Source organism: Strigops habroptila, chromosome 1, assembly GCF_004027225.2.
Source record: "Strigops habroptila isolate Jane chromosome 1, bStrHab1.2.pri, whole genome shotgun sequence".
In the NCBI taxonomy this organism is placed as follows: Eukaryota; Metazoa; Chordata; class Aves; order Psittaciformes; family Psittacidae; genus Strigops; species Strigops habroptila.
In genome coordinates, this window is record NC_044277.2 from 134807551 (window position 1) to 134833200 (window position 25650).

A 25650-nucleotide genomic window follows, 5' to 3' on the forward strand; every position below is an offset into this window, starting at 1 on the left:
AAACAAAATCAGGCAAATTTGGTCTAGAAATACATCATCTTAATTATTACATCAGGTTAGCTAGGTGACATAATGCAGGTGAAGTAATGATTTTGATTAAAAACAAGAAAAGGGGGAACTAAATCTTTACCTTGTATTATGTCAAAGATGGAATAGCTAAATAATTAAAATGATCCCTCCTGCACTGAAAGCAGTTTAATATTAAAGAAACTGCAATTAACTTTAAAAGACACAATTAACTTTAGAAGACAGTTTTACAGACCAACCCTATTCTCATTTATGATTCCATGGGTCAAACTTTTCTCCAATTACTCAATATGAAAAAATTACTTTATCTAACATAACATAAAAATAATTTTAGGAAGAGTGCAAGTATATTATCTTTCTTTACAAGAATACATTATCAAGAAACAAAGAAAAAGTGACTTAAATGCTACAATAGGTTAATCAACCACTGGTCATCCACAGGTTTATGTAACGTTAATATGAACCTGAAACAATTAAACAAAAATCAAAGCTAAAGTAAGTTCCTCAAATAATCTGAATATTATGGTGCAACCTGCTTATGGTACCATAAAATGGGTAGGACTTCTCCAGCATAGTTCTGAGCTCTAGAAACATTAAAGGTCTAAAGACCTAACGACACCAAGGAAAACACAACAAACTCAGCTTTTTAGTATTAGGCCCTCATTTAGTAGCAGCGGAGGAGTCATATCAGATGAAAAAGAATGCAAAAGAAAATCCATATTTGGTGCCTGAAGAACCGTGAAACACACTTTCTGACTGAAAACCCCATAACAGTTTAAGTACGTGGGAGGCAATTGTCCTTGTGCTTATAATTAGAGTCTGAATTTAGGGAATTCACTGCTTAATGCCCACCCACCTGCCTGTTATTCTTACCATGTTTTTTTTATGTCTCTGAATAGAGATGAACACTCTTTTCCCACCTCATATTTACATCACGGCATTTAATTTTTTTAGGCTGCTATAATAGGTTAAACGGCAGTCTCAACATCACTCTTCATTTCCCACTGGACAACGAATGGCATTATAAGACTGAGAATAGATGAAAGTATATTTACATTCATAATGTTCTTGACTATAACATTTACGTAAATTATGATTTTACATTTGCAAATAATATAATTCTCAGTTTCAATGAATACTTTAGTACTCTTTCATCATTAACTTCCTACATACATTACATGGAGAGAGAACACCAATGAAAAATAAAAAACCTAAGTGCTGTGATCAGAGAGGTACATATCTTCTGTAAAACAAAAAAATGCTTTGTTTCCAAATTGATCTTACCACTGCACAGACAGGGTACTGGACTATACCTCATTGCTCATTTGGAGTGCATAAACCTACAGATGTTTGTAAGAAGGTACCGAAAACTAGATTTCAAATTGATGGCTTACATTTTAACCCCACCAAAATAAAACAAATGTATTACTGATGAAAATTAAATATTTTCCCAATCTGTGTATTATTATTATTATCTGTATAATATTTTATAGTATAATAAATAATATTTTTTCTATTAATTGATTAAACACCCTGGAAACACTATGTTAATTAAAGAAATGCATGTAGAGCTTGGGAACATGTTTACAGATGTTACACAAGAATGAAAAATTTCAAAAATATTGAATTTCATTAACTAAGCTATTGCTCCACCAAATGTATAGAATTCTTTTTAAAGATCCTCAGAGTGGAAAATTAACTCTTCAGTTAAAAGGAATAGTCATGTCTCATATGTATCTTAACACATGCACACTTACACACAAAACCTGTGTATTTCTATGTATGTTTTGTCGTAATTTTTCTGTGATGGTCAGCTAAGTATTTCCTTCAATCTTCTGACATGTAAATCTGACTCAAAAACCCCCTATGCTTCCAGAGTGAAAAACCATCAAACCAAATTGGTCAAAAAATATTCTAACTTGTTCTGAAATTAGGAACATGGTTTTGTGTTTTGGTAAGAGCTTAGTATGACATTTTCAGATGGTTACTGCAAATATATGTAATGAAAGAGGTTAATGCAAATATATGTAATCAAACTACCCCAGTATGAGATACATATGTTAATTTTACAGAGGCGATTCCTTGATACCTGAGAACCACTATGTGAGTGAAGAAATGTTACTCATCTTAAGGAAGCAAAATTGGGCATCCAAGACAAGCCAGGTCAGCCCTGCATATAATGAAATTGCTGCTTATGTATGTCATTTTTCAAGTTACTCAACATATAATCATTAGAAGATTCAACTTGAGATGCAAGGACTGTGTATAATTCAAAGGACAACTCTTTAAAAGAACAGTGACTTTTCTGGTCACTCTTACCTTTGTGCTACGTAATAGACATGAATCTAAAAGGACTTCAAGTTTATGTTCCAATTTGGCAAGTGGAGAATGTATGGACTCAGATGATGACCCATTCATGAAACTGCCTCTTCCATTAAGTATCACTTTCCTTTCCACAATTAACTGAACCAATGTCATGGTTTAAACCCAGTCGGTAATTAAGCTGCACACAGCCACTCCCTGACACCCCTGGTGGGATGCAGGAAAGAATCGGAAAGGTAAAAGTGAGAAAACTCATGGGTTGCGATAAGGACAGTTTAACAGGTAAAGCAAAAGCCATATGTGCAAGCAAAGCAGAAGAAGGAATTCATTCACCACTTCCTACTGGCAGGCAGGTGTTCAGCCATCTCCAGTAAAGCAGGGCTCCATCACGTGTAACACTTCCTTGGGAAGACAAATGCCATCCCTCAGAACATGCCGCCCTTCCTTCTTCTTCCCCAGCTTTTATTGCTGTGCATGATGCCGTATGGGATATCTCTTGGGTCAGCTGGGGTCAGCTGTCCCGGCTGTGTCCCCTCCCAACTTCTTGTGCACCCCCAGCATGCTCACTGGTGGGGTGGGGTGAGGAGCAGAAAAGGCCTTGACGCTGGGTAAGCACTGCTCAGCAGTAACTGAAACATTCCTGTGTCATTGACACTCTTTTCAGCACAAATCCAAAACAGCCTCATGCTAGCTACTATGAAGAAAATTATCCCAGCTAAAACCAGCAAAACCAATTTATTTTCTGTGTAAAGTACTAAATTTCCTAACTTTCTGCTGAGTGCCTGGCAAAAAGGAAGTCAGTAGGGTCATCACCACTGCACTGGTCCGAATTACGGCTACCAAATAGAAATCCCCTCCTCTCAGTGCCCTACAAACACTGTGAAAAGGGAGAGTTATTTTGTGGGAATTTTAACAGCCAAACCTTTAGGAATGTCGAGAAGACCTTCCCAAACACACAGTTTGTTCATAAAGGAAACAGTGAAGTCAATCTAATACCACTCCCTAGTATTTGCTGCAGGGAATACTGAAACTTTAAACTAACCTCAATATTAATTACAAAAATTAAAACAGTCTCAAGAAATAAGACACTGAAAACTTTTTGAATACTGCCTACATCTTGTATGCAGCTTTTACCACAATTTTCAATAAAGCAATCGCATCAGAAAAGCAGTGTCAGAAAAGTTACAAAAACTACATGAGGCAAATTTTCTTTTCAAAGAATCTAGGAGGGTAAGGCAGATCCCTGTGTAGAGTAAAAATGTCATGAATGATCTGCTGAATATTAGAACTTTCTTTTTTATATGAAATAGTTCATCCTTCTCATGATGTATTATAATGCATTATCTTTTGGAATGAGAAAAAGGATTCTGTATGAGAATGTTTTTATATTTATGCTAGTCTATTGTATATCTTTGCTAAAAGCTAAACGTTAAAGTAAAACAAAGCCACAATTGTTTCCCTCCAAAATGCTACAAATACATGCAGTCTTCATAACTATAGTTTCCATGCACAAAAATAACCACAAATTCATTCAACAGTTATGCTTCATTCATCAAATATGTGAAATGAATATAAATTATTATATTTAGTTATTGGGTCCCTATTCATCTAGCTGGTCACTGTTCGTCTGGAACAAAGTTTCACACTATGAAATATCCTCTACTGGAGCACTGAATCTTGAATTAGACATAGCTAGATAGAGATTCACAACTTAAACATTTAGCCACTTCTTTTGCTTTTGTCAAAACTTACTTCTTACGAAGTAAATGCCTTTTAAAAAGTTTTTTGCCTTTTAAAGCTTTGAATCCAAAATCCAACTGAAGATAGTGTATGATGTTTCTGTTAATAAAACCACTCCACTAATTTCCTGTTCAAGTATTTATATTCACACTTATTTGTACTGGGAAAACTCAGTAACAGTATGAAAATTCAGAAAAGTACTCCTGAATTTGCTTTAAGTAAAAGACTTTCCAAAGTCTGAGTCTAAATGACCCAAAAGAAAACTAAGTACAACCTGTGCTTTCAAGAACCATGTGTAATTAAGGTCTCCTTACCATCTACTCAGGGAAGAAATACTGTTGCCTCTGGATTTTAAATTCAATAAAATCACTTTCCTGTCAGATGGCATGAGTGTCTCCAAGCAAGAGTGTCTTGATCTACTTTTTCTTGTTACATTTTACAGGAAAAATACGTTCACCTAAAAAGAGAAGCACCTTCTTCTTCTATCCTCTACTCCCTTCCACCAATACAGCTGCACGAGAATGACATTTTTTTCTTGGCTCCAGCTTGGATCCCACTGTAGAACATATTTCTGGGATTATAAAACAATCTGCATTAATATGCCAAGACAAAGTTTGATCATTTATATTATAAATTCTTGCAACTGATCTATAACTCCCTTGCAAAAGACAAGAAATAAGGCAACTTTCAAGATACCAGTAACCTTCTGATTGTGCTTTTATATGATCTCAATATTGTGAGACATGCATGCTCTGGAACAACAACAGTAAAGCAACATTCATCCCTTTCTCCTAAATCTAGTTCTACCATTTGTACTAGCATCAATGCTTATTAAGTTAATGCTTATTAGAAAAGACCTTAAAGGATCAGACACATATTGAGAAAACTACTGCAAAAGTTGGTGGCAATATTTTAATCCTTCTTTAGAAAGTATAAATCTGTAGAAACATTATGTTCTCAAAGAAAGTGTTTAATATGAAGTAATGTATTGTACATCAGCCAATGCAACCTTGAATAAAACCACACGAAGTTGCTCAGAAAGTTCTGAGTTTTGTATAAAGTTCCTCATTAATTCATTCAACTACAATAGAGCACTGATAATAAAGAATGATTTGTGACTATCATAGCTCCTAATACCTTAAAGAAATACATAAAGTTATACATTTAATATATGTGTTCATTCAATAAATCGCACTCAGCAATCTGTGGAGGGTCTTAAATTAGTAGGCAGTTGGTCATCACTGTCACTTTAATTTGGCTTTATTCATCTGCTTTCCATCTAATTACAAATGCTGGACAGTCACAACAACTGAGAAATGCTGCTACTTGCATGTGAGATACAGTCTCTAATACTGGACTCTGTACATCGTTGGCATCCACACTGGTACCTGTCAGTATCATTCAGTTTATGTTCAGACATTCAAATCAGTATAACTTAAGAGTAAAAACCAGTAAAACTCTCTCCAACTTTCTTATAAATCCCTTGTAAGTATGGAAAAGCAGCAGTAAGGTCTTCCTTAATACCAAGATTTCCAACTAGCGAGGCTGGTTTCCTGGTTGAAATGAAAACAAACTATAAAGCAGGCACCAAGCATGATGGAGAAAGCGCTGCCACACGTGGCTGGGCCAGCTGGGCCTGCCCAAGGCCAGCTCAGGGTTCAGAGCCACACTGCCCAAAATAAGACTCAGGAGGCAAATGGGGCAGCCTGCCAGGGAGCAGGGGCAAGGCAGATTCAGCACACAAAGATCACTGCCAGAGGCAACAAGGATGTGAAGCAGTACCAATTTTGCCAAGCAAGGACCAGCTACATGAAGTGGGTAAATCCTGACATGGTACCAAGAGAGAAGAAAGGATGTCTGGAGAGAATGGACTAATAACACACAGTTGCCACTACTCCTCACCAGGACAATCTAACAGCTACTGAAAATAAAGCTATATGAATTACTAGTCCTGAGGTGATGTTATGTACCCTTCTGGGGAACTGATATAACTTGATTTTAGTGCTCTGCAAAACAACTCTCAGTGCCGGATCTGTTCTTCCATTCTTTGAAGCTGCATGTCCTGCCAGTTTTCTACATCTCAGAAAGAATTCCTCAGCTTATGCATTTCTCTCTATATAGCCAATCTCTGCAATAAAGCAAGAAATTAAACATTGGTGCATGGACCACCTACACTGTAGGAATAGCAACAACAGAAACACTGCAATGAATGCATGTTGGTGGGGTTTTTTGGAAAGACTTAAAATCTTCTGCTCATACAGATGATATCTATGAGCTGCTTAACACTGTAACAAATGGATAAATTATCCATTAGCTGTTCCACTATGTGGTCTATAACATGACTGGAAGTCGCCAGTGCTTTTTAGGCTGATAAAGAAGTTTAGTTGAACTTAAAGGAAGTAACTGACATTATAAAATGCTGCTTATTCTACAGGCCGCAAGAAAATACATAAAATCACATAAAGATTTCTTCTTAGAAAGTACTGGATTTCAAATTATAACCACTTTCTGCATTATTTAATTATCTGAGATATTTCCTTCAAAAAATACTGTTCATGTTTCCCGATGTTTCATAGCCCAGATTATAAAATGAAAGCTTCAGAGCCAGGCTGCAAGCGAACAATTATCAATATTATATGGGATTTAATTACTCCTTAAGTCAAAGGAACTATGTTCAAAGATACATCAGGTTCTTCAGGTTCATTATATATCATTTCAATAGTGAAACTTGTTTGACCAGTTTCATTATTATGTCAACACAAAAAAAAATCTGAAACACAAGAAATTGGGGAGTGTTAAGTGAAACCAATTTTGGAGAAGGTTGGAATAATTTCAAGCAGAAGGAAGTGCAGGAAAATAAGTAACTGGCATTTACAAGTACTAGGTCTTCAGAGAAATGATTGGTCTTAAATATAGGTTTAAGAAATTAAGACTAAGTAAAACACTTGGAATTAGGATTAAAACTTTCTCACCAAAGAATTCTTAACGTGATTTAATTCAAAGTCTGAAAAATCTACAGTATACCAGTCCTGAAACAAACAACTGTGTCAAGCTTACTATGAAGCAAGCACATGGACATATAGTTTTAAAACAGTTATACCTATGTCTGAAATGTATAACTCAAAACTGTTAATTGCAATATTCCTTTCTAAAGCAATATTCATTGCTTTCCTTAACGAAAGTTCTATTTTCTTGTTTTCCCAAGAGCTGTAAGAGGCAAAATGCCCAAGGAGAGAAGAGATTCACTGTTCAGCAAATAGGGGATGGGGAAAGAAAAATGCATGTTTGGCAGTTTATTCTAATAATGAAGACAGAACAAGGAATTTCATTTTTCTTTCTTACCTGCTCATTTTCACTCAATGGCCAACAAGAAGCAGCAGGTCCATTGATTATATGCATACTACATTATTGCATGGGTAAGTAAAATCAAGAGAAGAAATGGAAGGTAAGAGCAGCAGCCACAGCTTCAAGTTTGCATCTCAAGCATCAAGACTTGCCTGCAGCCTGGTCTACCACTGAAAAAGTGTAATACCTGCTTTGCAAATAAAACATATCTGGCAGGTTACACGGAAACCCCTGCTGCCTGAAGCCAGTCTTCTTCACTGTTCTGAATGCTGCCTACAACACTTGGACTGAGAGAGGAGAGAAGCATTATACTATCGAATTTGGCTCACGCTGAACTCACCACTGGGTAGAGGCCAACTTTGTCCAAAGTCTTCATGCTTAAAGAAAGATCTCCCAGGCTACAAGTATATAAATCTTCTCTTATAATAAACGTACATTGAGCTAAGCAGAATATTCAAAAGCTGCTACAGCAATTTCCAATAACAATTTACACTAGTTTTTGAAAGACAAGTATTGTCTAGTAATACTTTAAATTTTAATTACTTTTTCTAAGTAAGAAAATAAAAAGACATTCCCAAAATCATGTGAATCAGTAGAAAATGGTGAAATTGTATAACTATATATGCACTCACAAAAAGACTAAGCCACCAAAAGTATAAGTCTCTACTTCTCAACTCTTTTTGACAGTTCCAAAATTCAGGCACACATCCAGAAGAACTTTCTGCCCCATGTCTGGTCAGTAAAGAAATTGAGGTTAACCTTTAATTTTTAATGTCACCTGCAGCCAATGACTGCTTTTTCTAATGCAAGTGACAGATAAACAGCAAAACACTCCCAAGATGATACACAAAGCACCACATACCATAAGTGCATTTTTATTTTTATACCAACTCAATTTCTCAAATGGATAACCAATGTTCCTACTAATTTACATTAAGAATTGAGTGAGGCATGAAAATTGTTCTGATGCATAGGCTCTACTTCTTTAATGTACTGCATAGTGTTCTGTACTTTATTGCAACGCTGGAAAACACTAACTACACTTAAAAGGTACAGAAACTGTACGTACAAAACCCCACAACCACACATATATCTTTAAAATCACTTCAGAAAGGGTTTTAAATTCTCCAGAGCAGTATGAAATAAAAATAAAGTCACTGATGGAATTCAGTAAAAACAAAAAATTGTTGCTATTAAACCAAGTTTCCTGACCTTTAATCACTTGAACTAGTGTTTTTCTCTAGACCAGTACTAGTCCTTTAAAACAACACTGCTAGGATTTCAACTTTCAAATTCCTTTATACAATTCAGTAGTATCACCTTAACATTTGCAATGTAATTCCAAACTAAACCGAGGGAATATGGCAAATTGAGGTAATATAATCTAGCTATTTAAGGCAAAACTGGCAAGTCTTTAACAGCAAACACTGCATCATTACTAAACACTGCCATGTTGTTAATGTAAGGAGAGGTTTGAATTAGATCATGAATTGCCCCTCCAGGTCGGGACTTAGGGCAAATTATGGGAGAAAGCAAAGGAAAGCTCCCACTGACACTGTATGTTTTACCAGTTCTGGGGAAAACAGACTTCAGTACAGCTATCCGTCACTTTTAAAACCAAATACTACAGTCAATATTTTAACTTGTCTTTTAAAATTTAACATACGGAGAAAAGCACCTACATTTGTAAAATAAGATTCTTTTTTTTTACAGAATGGGTATTTAAAATAATTTTTGGACAACTATAGGAAAGACATCAGAAACATTTTAACATATGCTAAATGTGTAACTATGACATTAACGTAAATGAAGCAAACTCAGTTTGCTTTTTTAAAAAAAAAAAAAAACCAAACCAAACAAAATTAACTTACATAGTGGGAGGTGCTCAAACACAAAGCAGACAGTTGTCCTCAGAATGATATTCTCCACACAAGTAGCACTGGGATAAGGCCCAGGCACCAGCAGTAACGAAGAAGCTGGAGTAGCAGTCCCAGTACCAGACTTCTGGAATTGAACTTTAGATGGAGAACAAAGATGCTTGATGAAAAAAATGCTAAAAAAATCTGTAATTTTTATTTTTTAATTTAACCTAAATGGTTCGAATTATTTATTTCTAAGATGACAATAACAGTAGAGAAACAACTCTAACAACTTGAGTGTTATGAAGACTTCTTCCATATTCAACCTGAAATTCATATCAACATGCAATTCTTGGCTATTCCTCAGCATTATTTTCAGTTCCTCCTCCTGTGACTAAACTTCTTTATATCCACAAATATAAAACTATATATAAAATAAACATAGAATTAACTTAATATTATTAGTTGTGTTTCCTAGAAAGTGGTTATTTCATTATTAGGTAAGACAAAAAAAATGTACAGGGTTCAATAGCACACTACAACTGTTATAAACACACTACAAATGTTCAAGGCTATGGTTCTAAGAAAGATTTAACAAATCAAATTCCAGCAACTGACCAGCCATTTATCTTTTATTAACTCTCTTTTAATGGTTCAAAAATGCACTTGCAAATTAAGAAAAAAATATTTTTTCTAAAAAAACCCCTCTCTTCAAAACATGTTTATGCAGAATTTTTCGACTATTGTGAGTTAAATTCTATTCATGTAATGATGGGATACATGGCTATTTAAAAAATAACTTTTCCTCTAAAAATATGCAAAGCTAACAGTGTTGAACTGGAAATATTAGAAACAGGATCTTTCCTTTCTGAAAAGCTGATACTTCTCTCTGTTTCTACACTGTTTCCACAGAAAATTTAAGAACACAACCATCTAGACACATTAAAAAAAAAAGTCCTAGAAGACACTGATTTTGCAGGTAATCACCAAAATAGTTCCTGCAATAGGACTACTGTTGTCAAAACAAATTAAACTGCATTTAGAAATAAACTGTGAAAAACATACTCACTTTGAAGGAATAAATTTGGGAATTTCTTTTAAAGAAATTAAATACAGTTGTCTTCACAGGAGTATATTAAACAATTCCAGCTAAATAGCAGGAGTTTTGGTGGTTTTGTTTGGTTTTGGTGGTTTGCTTTGTTTTGATTTTTTTATAATTTGGATTAGTATCCTAGTTGCAATATAGTAGCATAAAAATGCATTTTTATTCTAGAGCACACTTTGACTTATTAAGCCTGGCATTAAATTTTGTAACAAGATGTAATATATCTAATTCAAGAGGGCTTAGAGTATTCCTGTATTACTTATTAATATGTTAAGTGAATGTTTGGACAATTGATTTCAACTATGTTTTGTGACTAAAATATGTGACAAAATACAATTTTCAAATTACATAGTCCATTTGCCATAACTACTGCTCTTTCTAATTTCTATAGGTGTTAACAAATTAAGCAAAAAAAAAAAAAAAGCCACACTGACTAAATAAAGAACAAAACCACTGTTTTTCACATACAATAGTAGAAAATGCTACTATTCTACCAGTTGCTAGAATGCTAGAATTCTACCAGTTCGGGTAGAATGTGAGCATAATCACCTCTTGGAAACAACAAGGGAAAAATAATATACACAAACAGAAACACACACTTCCCTATGTATAGCTATAGCTATGTCATTTATATCTCTATATATCTGTATCTATATCTGTACATCTACATCTACATCTCTATCCTCTCTACCTATCTCCTGGGTTAGTGCAAATAAATCCTCACATCACAGCAGTACTGGTAAGTGCAATGAAGGGTGTGTGCTGAGGACACCAGTTTGAAACAGCAGAGCTGCAGCCAAGCCAAAGGGAGACAAGCTGGAGGGAACTGCAGCAGTGATGCTGTTGCAAAAGGTTTCATAAGTGAAGGCAGGAAACAGGAGAAGCTGTGAAGGGACAGCTTGATGCCAATTCACACGGTGTCCTGAGTTGGTGCCAAAAAGGAAGGGTGGGCTTTAGAAGGAAAGGATCAAGAATTAGTGACCTCCCTAGATGGGAGAAGAGCAGGACCATGAGGGAAAGGAGGCGTTGTATTGAAATATCTTCTTTGTGTTAGAGAAACACATTGCATGCTTGGTAAAGGGAAGTACCGACAAGTTTTGCTCTGCTGGGCAAAGGACTGGCGTCCTTCAGCACAGGCTGGCATGCCCATTCATGAGCCCCAATGCCAAGAGGTCTTGCAGAGGGATCTAGATAGACTGGAGCATTGGGCAATCATCAATGACATGAAACTGAACAAGAGCAGATGCTGAATTCTGCACCCGGGATAGAGGAATGCCAGCCACAAGTGTAAACTGGGACAGGGGTGGCTGGAGAGCAGCCCTGCTGAAAGGGATCTGGAAGTGCTGGTTGGCACCCCACTCCCAACCGCAACCCTCCCTTAAATGCTAGTTTTTAAAAATGCCTGAGTTGTTTCTTTTGGAGAAACGTAACAAAACACAAGAGCCTGAGAAAACCACCACTCCATCAGGAGTCCATCTGGCCCGATCCTCTCTCTCCAAGTGGCACCACATACATGTCTAAAGGAGAGTATATGAGGAGTGCAGGTCTGCTTCTGTCAGGGTCCAGAGGGTGTTCATAAGGCTCAGTGCCTGGGACCAGCCTCCCTTGGGACGTGCACTGCACATAGCCCCTCAGACCTATGTCAGAGCTTCTCATGCAGAACTATATGCATAACATATCATAGCTGTTCTGTTCCATTCTCTTTTGTTCTGTTCTGTTCTATTCTATTCTACTCCACTCCATTCCATTCCACTCACTATGAGTTATATAATGATGAGACCATTTACCTGAAACTCCAAGCGGTTTTCAGCACCAAAAACACTTTCAAAGACACAAATCCGACACAAATCAGGTTACAGGTGGAAAGAGTATTTTATTTATTTATAAAGTTATTTTATTTACCTTATTTCAGTTTAGTTTAGTTAATTTTAGTCTACTTTACTCTAGGTTAGATTCTATTTTCTTTTTCTCAATCTGTTTCAGAGCTGATGCCCACAAGCACTAACACGATGCACATGCATAGCCAGCAGCAGGCTGACGCATGCTTCAATTTAGCTTCAAAAAACCTCCCTTGCAGCCTGACAAAGGAAAGCCGGGGCAGGAGCGGTGCCGTGGTGGTACGAGAGCAGTGCAAGACCCCAGCCAGAATGGGCCAGGGAAGACCTGACAAGGGGGGGTGCTCAATGCAACAGAGGAGAAGCAGCAAGTCCCAGGGCCACACTGGGGCCACCCTGGGAGTCCAGAAGGCTTCCTCCCCCCGCGTGCGGGGCACGAGGGCCAGCTGCGTGGAGCACGAGCAGCTGCCTTTGGGCCACAATGACCCAAAGGAGCCCCATGGAGGGGCTGTGCTCGGCTGCGGAGGAGGCAAAAAACCCTGGGGACACTTGCTAGTCCACCCTGGGGGAAAAAAGCCTTCTCCCCCCAGCTGCAGGGCACGAGGGGCCACCTTCGTGGTGCATGAGCACCAGGCGATAACACAGCCAGAATGGACCGAAAAGCCCTGACAAGTGGTCATGCTCAGTGCTCAGAGGAAGGCAAAAAACCCCCGGGGGACCAGGGCCAATCTGCCCCGGGGGAAAATTCCTTCCTGACCCCAGCGCTGGCGATCGGCTACTCCCTGAGCATGTGAGCAAGACCTGCCCCTGGTCCACACGCTGGTTATGCCTCTAAGGGGACACTGGCACTGCCTTTTCTGCCTCCACTTGGAGCCATCTCAGGGGCTTCCAACAACAGCAAAGCGCCGCTGGGCTGATCCACGCTGGGAGCAAGAACCCTTCCTGTGCCTGGCACTGGAGCTCCAAAGCACTGGGGGAGGGTGCTGGACTTATAGTGCCCCAGAGCATTGTGATGCTGCGCTGGCAGGTGGTGGCACTATGACACGGGGGTGAGGGGGCCCCCGCGGCCCTGCCCAGCGCAGTCCTGCTGCTGCCTCTTCGCCCAGCGTGCCTTGGAGAAAGGCCTTTGGGGTGCCGGCCCTGAGGCAGTGCCTGTGCCCAAGAGGCCCAGTGGGACGTCCCTGCCCATGGTGGCCACGCACTGGGCACTGCTGCAGGGTGTCCCTGTAGATGAATCTGTATGTTCAGACTGTATCAATAAAGGCTTTTATACCACGTACAGTCATTTGAATTCAATTCAGAATTTAAAAGCAACCATCACCATCATTTATGTACAGCCACTACCAAAATATCTTCATTGCTTTTTCTTGCTTTTCTGCTTTCCTACTTCCTTCTTTCGCTTTTCATACCCTCCTTTCTGCATTTTGCCTTTAAACAGACAAAAGCCTGCAAATACAGAATAGTGAATATGTATACTTGCAGAGGACCTGCTACAGTGAGACCATAGCCTTGTACTGAAGTAATAAGGAACAGTAACAAACATTTTGCTCAAGTATCACAAGTCAATTCAGTCACAGCTGGATCCAGTGACTGGTTTGCTTTGAAGCAGTTCATTCAACATATGAATCCTGTAAATTCTTACTGACACAACAGAAACACCCCAACCAATGGCTTGAATAATGCTTATGTAGCAGAAGAAATAGAAAATAGTACTCTAAGTTCTGAAAACAGAGGTGATAATGTACTGCATATCAGTGCAGCACAATGATTTTCACATTATTCATACAGTTATGATAATAGTTTGCAACAAGTTACACTGTAGTAACTTACACCTATCCCTGCACAGGTGTTTTCTAAGTTATAAATGAGTTGAATAGAGTATGGACAGTGGGAAAAGCATTTGGACTAACTGAAATCAAAAGATAGCCTTACTGTGAATACTGAGACTTGTATCAGTGGGGAAAAAAAAAATAAAAATTGAATAATTTACAGAAATAATTTACAAAACAGAATATCGGATTATGTTAAGATTTGTATAATTTAAGATATAAAGATTACTTTTCTTGAAAATTAAGAGAGAAAGTAACTTGACTGCATGAACTAGAGAGTATCAGTAAACAGAAACAGGAAAGAAACAGACTGTATTGCAGCAAAGGTGATGACATCCTCATGTGGACTGCTCACTTTGTCTGAAGGATCCATACCAGACATTTCTGGAACCTACATGGGGACTACATAATTCAATACCATGGCAAAGGCAGACCATCTGCCAGAGTTCTTAGACATTATTTACAGAAATATAGTCTTCAAAATATGAATAAAGAGCTTTCCTTACTTCTGTAGATGCCTGCATGCCCACATAGGATGGAGGAAAGCAAGGGTTCAGTATTATATCATAGGCACAGAAGGTTCCTAACAACTAGAGTTACTCCAGTGTTGAAAGAAGCAGGTGTCAGGAGGACACCTAACTTCTTAATAGAAGTGTTTCAGAACGCTACATTTTGCAGCTAACAAAACAGGCACAGTAGTACATACTTTCCAAAATAGTATTTATGTTTCCCATAGTTCACTAGTCCTAAAAATACGCTCCTTCTTAGAAGACTAAGAACATCCCAGTGCTTTGCCACTTGTTCTCGGTAAGCCTTGCTTCACTATTCTTTCAATATACGTTAAACTAAAGCCACTTAATAGGGTGTGGGGGAAGGGAGTGGAAACAAAGAAAACAAACCAGCTTAATTTTGCTATTCTCTGTTCTTACTCCCCCAATACTATTTCCCTCAAAAAGAAATTACATAACTATGAATAAATGTAACAAATTATATAAATTAACCTGATATTTTACTATCTTAGTAAATACATCTTAATCTCTTTTCATCAAGATTCAATTGTGTTTTAAACATCTATGCTAAATGTAAACGTGAATGCTTTTCACACAGTCTTTCCATTTAAGGAAGTAAACTTCAGTTTACACTTCAATTTTGAATAGCCATGTATTACTTTTTTGACATCTGTCCATCATAATACTGTACCAGAATTAAAACCTAAAAATACTAAAATTGACATCAAGCTGTACTGAAAGTACCTTAAGGAAGAACAATACATTCAAAAACAGAGTATGTGGCATGCTTAAAGTGTGGAATTTGGTTACTGAACAGAGTGTAGGAATGTCCCACTTCTATATTGCTTCTCAGGTATACATATGCACAAAAGAGCATCTTAAGATGCCAGCAGCAGAGTAAGATACTCACTTGTATTGGTCTATTAAATCTGTGAATGCAGGAGCTGCTGCATTTCACAGTCTATTATTTATATGACAGAATGAAGATCTGAAAACATGAAATATAGCCTTAAATTATTCACTTATTCTTTTCACAAAAGGAGAAACCGTCAATCTAACACTAAAAGACTTCAAGCATATTTCCAAAGGCTTCATGAAAATTGCCTTATTTATCAAAACTTTATTCCCTCCGTTTGTTCATTAAATACTGTAGCTTTGCATTAAGGTCAAGCAGTGTCAACCAATTACTGTTGCTGGAAAAGTCCTACTTCCTTAATACTCAAAGAAACCACGGTATATGGTGAATTATTTTAATAGGCAAACTGAAAACTGTTTACCCAAAGTACATTTCAACCATAAAAATGTATTTTAAGGGTTTCTATCAACAATCAATTATAGTACTATTTATTATCACAGCAGCATTAAGCATGATTCTTTGTCTGCTTAAATACCAGCCTTTAAAAAATACACATCTATTTTAGCATATTCAGCAATAATTCTGTTCTTAGCTCATACTAAAGAAAAGGAACAAAAATGAAATGACCTATAAAACAAACTGAAAGGTAAAAGATAAAACATTGAATTTTAAAGAGATAGTATCAATTGTTATAAACATTCTGGCTTCTGTCCTCATTCTCTATTGGTGGGCAAGAGGGCTCAGCTTGTATGACAGACCTGAAAAAACATCACTACCCTGCTTTCATTGTTCCTAGTTTTATAGTTTTATTTTAGGGTAAAATTCTCCATCTTGCAATACACAAGAAGAACAGATGAACAATAGATGAATGGATTTTACGTGGTTATGCACAAGAAAAGGCCACCCATAGGGCATCATACCAAACACCAGAGTCATTCAGGATAAAAGAATTTCCATAAGATATTTTGATGCAACAATTTGCGATAGAGTGCCCCTTGTCCTAATTCAATCTTTTCCCCAACCCATTTTAATAGCTAGTGGTTTGAAAGGCTAGAATAATGATTTTAGTATGTAATCACCTCTATCTTTATATTTCACACATGCAAAGTTTCGGATCTCATTTCCCTTTGGAACTGACCTGTCCTGTTCCACCTAGTACATAAGATGCAACGAAAGTACACGTAATTTTCTGATGCTAACCTTAGAAACCTTACTGTTCTGTGCCCAACCATGCCTTTCTGAAATTACAAAACAAGCAAAACCAAAGAAAATATCTTCTACACATCCTGTCAGCTTGTCTCACTAGAAAAAAAGTTTTCATCCATGTCCTGTATCAGTGATCAATGGGACCTACAAAGATATGACACACACATACTATTGCTACAAACAAGAGGAGGAAATAATGTAACAAAAAAGATGAAAGGAAACCCTTGAAACGAGTCATACTGAGAATTATGGAGGAGGAGAGACGTTAACAGATTAGGATCTGTGGTCTCATTCTTTCTAAGAGATCAGAATAAAGAAAATCAAAAGAGGTAGAAAAGGAAAAAAAACCCACACAAAACAAACCCAACCAAACTTACAAGCTCTCTCCTGTCCCTACAGGTGAGGTAAGTCACACCTGTAAGTTCCAGTCTACCAGAGAAACCAATTATTGCACAACCAAATTTCTAGAAGAAATAGTAAGAAAAAAATATAGATCCCTTCAAACTCATCTGAATTACTTCACTGGAAGGGTGTTAACTGGCTTTATGGACGAGAAGTAACAATAGGTGTGATTCAAGATTGAGATTAGAGAGATTTTAAACATGTTCTGCATTGTTGTTGCCAATATAACAAAATACTGTGCAGACATAATCACTATAAGCTGGACACAAAAACGATCAGAGAGCAGTTGTTCTTGAAAAGAATTTTTATCAGCTCTGTCAAACTAGGCATATATTTCAAATGGATCTCAGAGACATCTGTTTAGACCTGTTTCTACCTGGTATTTTCATAATAATCATAGTAACTGAAAGGCAGTGTGATAATACAATGCTGGGAGAAACTAGCAGCATTTCAGAGGACAGGATATGATTTCCAAATGCTTTTGAAAAATGGGAGACGTGGTGAATCAGAAGAAATGGATCTTCTGTACTGATGAAACCATCCTTGTGATGGTAATTCTTCGGTTAATGTTACATAGCATTTCATGTAAGAAAAAATGCATTGCTGATCATCTCTATTTTCATGTCACGTGTGCCTTTAAAAGGACCACAAACAGCTTTGTATATGAAAACCTAACACACAAATCGTACAGCTAAAGAAATGATATCCTGAATTACACAACACGAAAGCAAAGTGGTTTTAGAAGGCCTCCTTTCCCTGTGCTGGCTTCTTCATCATAGATAGCTCTTAATAATTCCTTACCCTATGCCCTGTAATGACAATTGAAAATTGTTCACAAAAGTGAAGCAGCATGCTAACCAAGAGCTCTTCTGCAAATTATAGAACAATCTTCAGCTTTATAAGACACATCATTTCAGTATAGTGAATCAGAAGAAGTGGATCTTCTGTACTGATGAAACCATCCTTGTGAGGATAGAGAGAACAAGCTCTGTTTCTCTAGATCCATCAGCTCTACTGGATAACACTAGCCAGCAGTGGGAGATATGGAGGTGGGTTGTAAGATAAGGAACAGGCTAGAGGCAAGAAGAGCTGTTATAATTATAGCTGGGAACACAGAATTTGTTAAAGGAAGTCTACTGTATAATTACATTTGAAAATTTAGCAAGATGCCCAGAGGCTGGCTTGCAGCTGTCAGGAACTGGTAATGCTAGAGTTCTGCTCAGGAGGCAACCACTGCTGCAGCTAAGCACCCTGTAGTTGAGCCAACTCTGGTAAGGCAAAAGCATGACTTCAGCTAAAATTAGTAAGATAACACAACATGTGAGGTTACACCTATTCACAGTAAAATATGTTCAGCGATTGGGAATTATTTGAAAGGAAATTAAATGTAAACCTGCTGGTTTTAATACTACATTAAATGAATTTTTTGAATGGTGACAACAGAAGTATTTTGTGAATTGAGTATTTTATTTGATAACAGTTAAAGTTCATATACTTTTAAAAAATATTAATTCATAATCCAATTAAGCTCATCTACAGGTTAACCGTGGTTTGCATACAAAGTCATAGTTCTCACCTTGGTTCATTTGACCGTATCAAATGAAAATAAATGAGTGAAATGCAGACTGAATGCAAGATTAAAAAAAAAGAAATAAATCTCTGTATCTGTTTCTTTTTCGTGTTTACAGATGAAGTGATATTGCTACTGAGAAATAAATTGTAAACTACAAACACCCAAAGCGGTAATCTGCAGACAAACTGATCAAGTATGAAATATGATTAAACCATTTAGGAAAAAAATGTAGGATTAAACAATTGAAAAAAAAAAATCTCATTTTATATGGAGTTAATGATTTTACTTAAAAATATATATTCTGCTAATTCAAATATTAGCAAATTAAGTGCTGAGCATATTGAAAATTATCACCAACCACAAGTATTACCAGTGTTTATTTAAAGTACGTCTGGATAAAGACTTGAGCAAGAATCATAATACAGTCATAAATGTGACCATATTTGGAATTTTGACAGAATTCAAAATTTTGTCATCATATTATCATCAGCAGAAAATAAAAAGCTCTAGAAGGCAGAGCAGAGACTTCCAGCCTAAACCAAAACTTTATCATAAAATTATTCCTAAATGCTATGATGGCTGCTTGTTTCAGACTTTTTTTCAGTTTTAGAAGAAATCTGAGTATATATGTATGCTTGGCACTATGGACTGTAAGAAGAGAAAACTGAAGGGTTATTACACCTTTAATTAAACCAGCTACTGTTACCATTTTGTAAAGGTGAAGATTGAAGAAAGAGCTTAAATCCTGAAATAATGTCCAGCTGCTGACATTGTAAATACAGGCAAAACATCAACTATTCCATATTTGCTCCATGAGCCTAAAGATATTGTTTGATGACTCATTGTTATGATCAGTTCAAATACCACAGTTGTCTTTTCTATAGAAAGGTAGAAATATTTTCTACATATCATAGGATTTGCTCACTTAGAAAAATGTTCTCAGCTTAAGACTAAATAAAAGGTTCCTTTCTGTGCATCAATCTGGCTTTTCCCTCGTGTAACAGGACTGCTTTTTGCCATCTACAACATTTCATTGGAGGAAGGGAGAAGAAAAAACCTAAGAAATTGGCTATTTTATACAAATTTCTCTCCTCTAATTTTCATTATATGAAGATGGACATTTGAAGGATGATCATTTCAACAAAAGAGGGGCATCTACTGAACATACAAAGTTTCAGTTTTGTTTGACATTTACAGTTAATTAATCCTTACAATTTAATTTATTCCTTCATTTTCATTTTTGAAGTAAAATATAGTCACTTGAAAAATTCCAGTCTTTGAAAGAAAACCAAATTTAAGTACCTTTTCTAAAAAGATAAAAGTAATTTTGAAAGAAACTTGAGGAGTGCAATATTGATTTCAGACAGTGACCCAGGTTTTATTCAAATACATTTTTTTCAGGAGTGTCTAACTTCAAATATTCTTAGCCTTGGTCAGTTCTGGTTGCACAGATATTGCAAATGTAAAAGAAAAATGTCAAGCTTCATTCTGATTTCCTCTACTTCAAGCATAATAGTTTCCTGTGTTGACTGTTGTCATATTCATGTATATTATACTATATAATACAGCTTTAAGGACTGCAATGATCCCTTCAGGACTGTACAGAGGAGAATTCAGTCTTTCATCTAAAATACTGCTGGAGAAGAACAAAAGGATTTTTACGAGTTAATCTTATGTATCAACAATTCCACAGTAAAACATAAGAAAGCAAACTACAATAAATTGCTGATAGTTGCATGTTTTGCTGTTGCTCTGCACAAAGAAAAGCCTTTAAACTTCTTAATATTGATTTTTAAAAGAAAAGGAATGTCTTATATGGCATTTTTCTGTAGATTTGTGTAAGCACACAAATCTATAAATCTAGGGGGCACTTCTACCTCTAGTTTAATACACAAAAAAAGCCCAAATATAAAAATGAAACAGAAGTCTGAATGACCTTCCTTTGTAGTGCATAAAGCAAAATGAACACTGCTCATGTTTGTAGAGAATGCATTTTTCCCAATATATGAACCTTCTAAGCAAAAAGCTTTGTGTGGAAATAAAAATTTCCAATATAATTGACAAGTGCTAGGTCCCTAAATGCCAAAAAATGAATGAAATCTGGCTGTGGTTCCAAGTAGCTCTACTCCTTCTGCAACGTGATGTTTTTATCATCATCATCATCATCATATTAGGAAAAATTTCTTTACAGAAAGGGTAATCAGGCATTGGAACAGGCTTTCCAGGAAAATGGTGGAATCACCATTCCTGGAACTGTTCAAAAACCGTGTAGATGAGGCCCTCAGTGACATGGTTTAGTGGTGATCTTGGCAGTCCTGGGGTAATGGTTGGACTTGATGATCTTAAAGGTCTTTTCCAACCTAGTTGATTCTATGATTCTAAGTGTGGTGTGCATTCAGTATGGTTTTAACAGATGGGGGTGTACAATACTACACATTGAATGACAACTACTGAAGACCAGTCCCACTAAAGTTCAAAGGCTGTGAATGAAAAGTCAGCTTGTTGTATCTCTGCCAAAACTTATTCTGACTGTGCATCTCTGTCCATAGACAGATATTATGTATACTATTATGCGGAAGGTGTTCCTGCCAATGGCCGGGGGTTTGGAACTAGATGATCTTTAAGGTGCCTTCCAACCCAAACCATTCTATGATTCTATGGTTCTATGTCTTTTACGCTGTAACCACCTGGAAGGAGAATATTAACCAGTTTTATATTTTAGGTAAAGAGTTAGGACTTCTTTTACTCTGATCACTACATGTACCAGTAACATGGAATAATTTGTGTTTTCACCCTCTCTTATTAGCACTTATCTACGTATCTATCCACTGAAGCCAACAATTTTCAAAGAAGTTGCATGGCACAACACAATTAGATCTATTAAGTCAACATTCACTAGAGTTTTAAGACATATGACCATTTTTATGAGATTCAGCTTATCTATCCCCATGAAGGCATACTTTAACATAATGGTACTTACCATGGGAATAAAAAAAGCCTACTGTTTCTAAAATTACTTTCAAATATTTTAAATAGTTTGCCTCTATTCTTTTCCTCATAAAATAACAAATGTCAAATAGCATATAAAAATTCCCAAATTAAGGAAAGAAAAATAAGAATGCACATTATATATAAAGCAGTAATAGGCAGAGACAACTTCACTAGGCTGTGACATATGACATCTGGTAGACTATTATCATAATAAATGGGAAAAGTAGGTGAGATTCTGTCAACAGCAAGGTATAAAGAAATGCATCTTCATCAGAATGACAAACATATCTGCCTTTAACAAACATAGGTCAAACTAAAATTCAAGTATCTATGAGTTAAATATTTTCACTTTATTTAATCTCCTTTTCTTTTTCATTTTAACTGAAGCATAACATCATCATTTATCGGAAATATGTATTTATGCAATTTAATTTCTTTTTAGTGAGGATAAATTAAACTTGCTAATAATCAATGGCTAAAAACTACAAATGAAAAGAACCATAACAAAATTCTTATTCTATGGAGACTGAAATTTGTCATTGGGTGCTTTAAAAAAAGTTAGAATATTGTCTTTTTATTTTTGACTAAAGGCAAGATGTAATTTATATCTAGCCCTTTCAGAACAAGATACATACCTGCAAAGTAACATTCACCAGATTATAACAATTTTCTACATGTAAAAAAGTAGAAGTTTGAAAGTCACCGAGTGAACAATTGAGTCACAATGAAATGATGGGGTTTTGTAAGAGTCACAGATGGAAGAACTCAGGAAAGTAAATTGAAGAGACTTTTTTTATTATTACTTGTGGTTTTATATAAAAAGTTACTTGGAAAAGCAAATTCCCTGGAGGTACTGAAATATAAAATTTTGAAAGAAAGATGGTGGGGAAAAAAAGGTAGAATATTAATAATCACAGTATTCCTAGATAGCCATTTGCTTGATGCTTTGGGGTCAGTTTTGGGGTCTTTCCAATGTTACAGGGTTAGTTAGGGTTGGAAAGCACCTTTAGCGTTACACTGGTGAAGACTGTCTTTATGATGGTATTTACTTATTTACTTTTAAACCACTTTCAAGAAATTAATGAGTGCTTTGGTCACATATTTTCAGACTTCAGTAGCAGCTGATGGCATTAATATACCAGGCAGATTGATTTGGCAATTGTGTGTCTCCATCTCATGTGTACTCTCACTTTGTAACTATGGTCTCTCGTAACACATAAATGAAGCTGCTTGAAGTGTAAAGAAGGAAACCACCAAAACATTGCCATTTTGATACACTCTAATAAATGCGTGACACAATTTGATGCTGATTTGAGGTGATCTAACAGGAGACTGGCCCAAACAGATATCCCATTTTGGCCCTGTCACTGCCTTCCTCCAGAATCAAAGCTTCTGCTGTGAACCAACTTGTGTGCAATCTCTCCCTCTTCTCCCATTCACTGACAAAAGAGCTTGGAAACACAAACCTGTTCTGAACTTCTTCAAGCATAATAAGATGAAGCGTGAAGAAAGATGGAGTAAGGCAGCTAGTATGTCCAAAGAAAGATATATGTAACGGAAGCAGAAATTTCCTTTTACGTTGGTTGAATAGCTAACACATTTTCTACAGTTGCAACTGTTCTCATCTATCAATCAGAAGCATCTGAATGTCAGATACATAACTTCCTGCTTTTTCTTTAACAAATCCAAATGAATGCATAAAGGCTTGCATGCGAGTTTAATAAAGGAGGATGGGGAGATCTAATGCTGCATGAAGTTGGGGTGGGGATGATGTCAGTGAGCTAGGGCCCAGACTCCACTCTCAATGGTAGGTGTTGACACTCATTCTTCAAAGAGTTGGGCAAGTCTGCTGAAGTGGTGAGAGTGGCACTTGTACTTCAGAAGTTCTACTTCTCTTTCTGTAGTGTAGCATAGTTGCAATAGGAAAAGCAGATTATAAATGGACTTAACACACTGCTCTGCCTATTTACTGGACTGAACATGGATAAGCGTTTACTGCTCTTCCACTCAGAAACAAACAAAAAAAGAGAATAAACAAAATACAATAACCCTGGTAGATGGTAATTGGTGATAGGCAAATTTCAGTTCATGATAACTCTGTGGTTTTAAATTTGTTCGTGCCTAAAACTGAGGAGTATCTACTGAACGTAATTATCAACATACATGGCGGCGTAATACTCGATTATACTAAGAGTTTTAACTACAACATCCTGGTTTAACTCACTATTCTGTCTGACTCAGAGCACGGTTTTGCATCCTGAAGTAGTCCACATAAAGAAAACAGATTTGCATACAGCACATTTCAAAACAATACAGTAGCTGGTATGGGGAGAGGATCTTCCTTTCTTTCTTAAAACTTGTCTATAGATGCTTTCTGGAAAGAGACAGGTCTTTGTGCATTTCAACAAAATTACCCTTCAGCAAGCATGTATTGCCCACCAACCCTACTAGAAGCTGCAATGAAACTGGAATAGCTTTGCACAACTTGATGAAGATACGCTTCTGACTTTACCATGTTTCTCAGCAACAGAAGCAGCAAAGTTCTGATGCTGAAGACAAGGAATTTGTCAATCTACGTCAGTGGTTTTGATGAAGTTTCTTTGATAGATTTAGCAGGAACATGGATATGGATGAACTACAGAAAAAAAACCAAACAGAAGTCACAAGAGAATAAAGATGTTTCTTAAGTTTTCAACACTCAACTAAAGTTCTTGGTGATTCCAATTAAATGTTTGGGGTAGGCAGTACTAAACAGCAAGTTTTTAAGGCTGAGAAATGCTTTAGGAGACGATACACTCAAAGCTTTAGACTTTAATCTTGCTGGTAACACAACCTTCATCTATTCAAGCATGTGTACTCAAGTTAGAGAGCATTTCACAAATCATGTCTTAACAGAAAACTACATCAATTGCCATCCTAATCTAATAATCTTTGATAACAGAACTCGTATTCAAAACAGCAGTTACACAGAGCTCAAGAGGAAGATTGTAAAATAAAAAATATAAATAAATACAGTTGACTATGGAGAATTGAAAAATAGGAAAAGTCACAACCATGAACTGTTACAGAGAAAAGAGAAACTAAAATAAGGTACAGAAGTTAAATGAATGAGATATGGTGTATTTCAATATATTGCATGTGTTCTTTTTCATTTCACAATCCAAATCCAAAACCAGGTATCTCAAACATCTCCAACAGAAATTATTTAGAATTATGAAACATTACTATTTTGTAAATAAAAATATAATTCAATCATTAATACTAGAAAGCATAAAATTAAGCTCATCTACTTTCAGAGAAAAAAAAAAGTCTGCATTTATTAATTCCTTAATGTAGTCTTCCAACTGATATAGTAAACTTGAAGAAACTGGAAATTCAATCACAATAATCTAAACAACCAGCTAATAGCTGAAAAAATAATAGATCTAGTGCAGATTTTACTCTGTGGCATAAAGTTGTTGACAATACATTCCTCAATAAAGAAAAATTGAATTATAGCCTTAGGGTGGTTTAATTTGGTACAAATTTTGAATAATGTTATATACATTTCCAAAGCAGATGCTAAGAGACTCTACAAGGACACTCAGCTCAATCAGAAGCCAGATTAAAGTTCCATCTGGAACGAAACAGTTCCACAGCTCTATTACAATTAGCAGAGTCACCAATGTCAGACTCAAAAGTTGGGCGATGTGAAACTCTTTCTCTTCAAAATACCGCTATTATCCCAGAAACCAAACAAGAAGTTCACACATCTTTAAAACAGAATTTTTTAAGCAGTCACAAACTTAAGCTTTTGTACCTCTTATGAAAACTCTCATTTGTATTGTTATGGTCATGTGAATCACAAAGTCTATTCAGACACAACGATTGTATGTCACCTCTCCCGTTGCATGCAGGTAACATTAGAAATCACATGTGTTTAAGTAGCTGCAATACTCAAAAAATATCAGGAGGCTGAGACTAGCACAGAAGCTATTTGCATGAAATAAAATCCAGGATAGCTTTCAAATTGCCCTGATCTTTGCCTTCCGAATTCCCAGACTTCTTGTTA

General features: G+C 36.4%; 1 protein-coding gene across 3 annotated transcripts in view; it reads right to left on the reverse strand.

The window, feature by feature from the left end:
- TBC1D5 (TBC1 domain family member 5) overlaps positions 1-25650 on the reverse strand; it is a 319489-nt gene that overhangs the window by 241528 nt on the left and 52311 nt on the right. For 2 of the 3 annotated variants that reach the window (XM_030478230.2, XM_030478238.2), the window contains one exon: positions 9306-9449. The exons of the other annotated variant lie outside the window; for it this stretch is intronic. The gene's annotated coding sequence lies outside the window, so the exon portion shown is untranslated. The remainder of the gene's footprint in view (positions 1-9305; positions 9450-25650) is intronic. 3 annotated transcript variants of the gene reach the window in all.